At 40.3% G+C, this 4,143-nt stretch overlaps 1 long non-coding RNA gene across 1 annotated transcript; it reads left to right on the top strand.

Annotated features, from left to right (window-relative positions):
- Positions 1–3,813, top strand: LOC150010638 (uncharacterized). The gene is made up of 2 exons (XR_016511252.1): positions 1–459; positions 1,858–3,813. It is a non-coding gene; the product is annotated as an uncharacterized LOC150010638 (long non-coding RNA).
- The last annotated feature ends 330 nt before the right edge of the window (positions 3,814–4,143 follow it).

Genomic DNA, 4,143 nt, shown 5'->3' with positions numbered 1-4,143 from the left:
TTCCTCCACTTTCTTGTACCTGTGCTTGAGCCCTCTGTAATCACGTTTTACTGAAGGCAAAGGTGAGCCGAGAATGACATGGCCTCCAACACTGTTGTCGCAGGATCTGCCTTAGAATCTAACACTAGCCATCACTGACTGCCAGATCAACCCTGCTGTACTCACAAAAACAGGTGAGAAGCCCTGCCACCCCATTCATCAGAGATTCTGACTTGCTAGCCCATCTTACTGCAGCCTGGAAGCTGAAGCCAGGTGTTTTCTGTCTCTGGACACGACCAAGACAACAGCAGGCTGTGCCGGGATCATCTCTACCTTCATGATGCCAAGAAAGGCTGTGCTCCCATCTGGCTCTTCGCTGCTGCCCAACCATGCAGGACATGTTGGTGTTGCCACTAAAATGTGACCATTGAGGGCTGTGCACACACACAAACCTCACGATCGCCTCCTACAGTCCTCCAGGTTGGTCCTCACAAATAAGTGTTCCTTCCCCCCAAACCCAAGTGAATTATCTTGCCTGCTGTGTCCAGAAGGATAATAAGGAAAAGCAAAGCCTGAAACAGTCATGGTGAGTGATGGCTATTCTCAGGCATAACAGGTGAGCCATATCCACTGGCCCTTGGGTGTAAAGGAGTTAACTGTCACCAACATTAACTAATAACTCTTAAACTAACATCCCATTAATCTAATTAGGTAAGGTGACTCACCCTTCACGTTTACTCAAAGAAACCAAGGAAACATGGTGCCTGAAACACGCGCGCGCATGCGCACGTGCACATACACACACAAAGAGGTGGTCCGGCTATCACTGCTCCCTAGAAATGATTTCTTTTTTCCATTCTCCTTAATGACAAAAGTACAAGCTCTTCCTTCCTAAAGGGTCCCCTGACTGGGAGGCATTAGAGTTAAGTCATTGGGAGTCTAGGCTTTACAGTAAAATAAGCCTGGGTTCTGGTCCTTGTTCTGTCACTTACGAACTATTAACTAACTTTATGGACCTCAGTTTCCATATGGACATGGAGAAAATACTTGTACCCATCACGTGCACACCCTTAAGTGCAGATTAAATGAGCAAATACATGGAAAATGCAGAGCACAGTGTTTGGTATTTAATAGGCACTCATTATGCATCAGGAATATTTATTTGGCAACACTTTATCCTTTATTAAGTTGAATCTTCCTCAGGCATGCAAATAGCTTCTAAAATTGCTCTCTTAAAGTTTGACAGCTAATTAGTAAATTAGCATGAGAAATAAGAATTGAAAAAATTAAAGTGGGAAAATATGACTTTAACAGGTATTTATTTTTTTGCGAAAAGCGAAGGAGGGAGGCGGAAGTCAAAGGCTTTTGAACTGTTCATAATAAGGATACACATGCAGTTATTTAGATTATTAGTTACCAAAGAAGCACAAAATCAATGAAGTTCAGAGAACCAAGAAAGTTGGACTTAAGAGAAGCCTCCCAACAAGGTCATTAAGTACTAAAATTTGTGAGAGATGAAAACTGGGAATTAGCTTCTTTGGGTACTTTAAAGGCAGGATTTACATCTATCTGTTGATTTTGAGTCAGATGTGGACTGACTGGAGGTTAGAGCCAAGAGAAAAGGAAGAGTCACAGAATCTTAAAGTTGATGGAACTTTAGATAAATAGGGTAAATAGGGTGACACTGTTTCAGGGTGCCTTTTTTTTTTTTTTTGCAATAGGAAGCCCAACTGAAACTGGCTAAAATAGAACAAAAATGGATTAATTCACATAAACAAAAAGCAGTTCAAGCCAGGGGCAGAGTTATCTTTGGGCAAGGCTGATGCAGTGGCTTCACGTTCTCACTAAACCTGATTTCTTTCTGTCTGTCTTTACCAGTGGAGAGAAGACGATTCAGTAAATACACAACGAATAACAGATATGAAGAACCATGGAGTCCTCCAAAACACACATGAGAAAGAAGCTGCCTTGTTTTTTCCCAGCACTCCAAATTCCAGACTTCATTGCTGTGAAGCTGAGATAGATCTTGTTTTTATTCTCAGATTCCACAAGATTCCAGAACCCACAGAACTACTTCCCCTTTTCACTTCAGTCTATTTGAGTAAATTTCTATTCTGTGTAAACAGAAGAGAATACTTGACCAAAATGAATGTTATAGAGCTTAAATTGCACAACAATTATTGATCATCTACCATCAACCAGACTGAGTGCTAGACACTGATGTGAATAATCACCAACAAGACTTCTCACTGACTGGAAAGTCTCTGAAGAGTCTTTTTCCGTTGACATTACATATACTCAAAAGTTTTAAATAAAATAACTAAGTTTTTTAAAGAACACCAAATACTGCCAGTGATAATGGCATTCCAAGTTCAGGCACTAAAGCATTCCTTTATTCAATCACGTAGAAACAAAACATAAATTTTAAAAGGCATACCCATCCCCAGCATCAGACAAAAAGTAAACCTGTCACATCCTCTCTCTCACTGATTGCAACTAAAACATCTGGAAAAAATTCTAAATGTAACTACTTAAATAGTAAACAGTAACAAATTTCTAGTTTAACTTCATTATGGTCTAAAAATATTTGCATGATTTTTAAAATTTTTTCCCATTATCATTTATCCCCCGCCCCATACCTTCTTCTACCTCCACACAACCCCCACCCCCAATTTTTCTTCTTTTAAATGTGGTGTGTTTTCTGATCCAGAATGTGCTCTGTTTTGGTGATTGTTCCATGTGAGCTTGAGAAGAGTATGCATTCTGCTGTTGGATGTAGTAGTCTATAGATGTCATTACACCCAATTGATTGGTACTATTTTGAGTTCAACTATGTCCTGATTTTTGTGACTGCTGGATCTGTCCTTTACAGATAGAGGGGTATCGAAGCTTCCAACTATAATAGTGGATTGATCTCCCTATAGTTAGTTCTGTTAACTTTTTGCCTCATTTTAATGCTGTTAGGCACTTACACATAAAGAATTGTCTTCTTAAATATGTCCTCTTTAAAACCTTGCGATGCCCCTTTCTCCCTCATACTTTTCCTTGCTCTGGAGTTTGCTTTAACTTAATTTAGCTACTCCAACTTTTATTACTGTTAGCATGGCATATCTTTCTCCATCCTTTTGTTTTTAATCTTTGTCTTTAATGTTTCTTCTGGGCAACATATGGCCTTATCTACTGTGACAATCTCTTTTAATTGGTGTATTTAGACCACTGACACTTAAGGTGATCATTAATATAGTTGGATTAATATCTAGCTTCTCTCTATATAAATTTTGCTTGTCTTCCACTTTTTTTGCCTTCTGTGTTTTGAATTAAGTATATTATGATTCCGTTCTCTCTCCGCTTAGCACATTAGTATACTCTTTAACTTTTGTTAGTGGTTGCCCTCAAGTCTGCAATATACATTTACAACAATGAATCTGCATCAGTTTGCGTTAAGCTTGAACATTCCTCTGCGGAAACTGTATTCAGGGGACTCAGAAGGCCGCTGCTATGGGCAACTGGTGATTGGCAGCTTCATCACAACTGCACCTGCTCACACATCACATCTGCTGCAGTTTTTTGGCAAAATATCGTATCACCCAGGTGACTCGGCTCCCATACAGCCCAGACTTGGCACCCTGTGACTTCTGGCTCTTCCAAAACCAAAATCACCTTTGAAAGGGAAGAGATTGCAGACCATCGATGAGATTCAGGAAAAATACGACGGGGCAGCTGATGGCGACTGAGCTGTGTAAGGTCCCAAGGTACCCACTTTGAAGGGGACTGAGGTGTCATTGTCCTATGTACATGTTTCTTGTATCTTCAATAAATGTCTTTTTCATATTACATGGCTGGATACCTTCTGGACAGACCTCATATTCAATGAGATCGTATCCTTATAAAGATTTGGACAGGAACTAATGAACAACACAAACGTGCAAAACTGTACCACAGGCATGTAAACAAGAAGCAGGCTAATAGTAACCGGGGGAGGGGGGAGGAAGTAAGTAGGGGAAGGGTTTAGTAAAGGAACTAGTATAAATAACCCGTGGCCATGGACAACGAGGTGGGGACTGACTGTGCTACAAGGGGTGGGCTGGGTGGGTAGGGGGAGAAATGGGGGAAAAAGTGGGACAACTGTAATAGAAAAACAATAAATAAATCAAAAATTAAAAA

This window comes from Furipterus horrens, unplaced genomic scaffold, assembly GCF_987537825.1.
Source record: "Furipterus horrens unplaced genomic scaffold, mFurHor1.1.pri manual_scaffold_5, whole genome shotgun sequence".
Classification (NCBI taxonomy): domain Eukaryota; kingdom Metazoa; phylum Chordata; class Mammalia; order Chiroptera; family Furipteridae; genus Furipterus; species Furipterus horrens.
The sequence above is the reverse complement of the archived record's forward strand: the minus strand, read 5'-3'. Positions and strand labels throughout refer to the sequence as shown.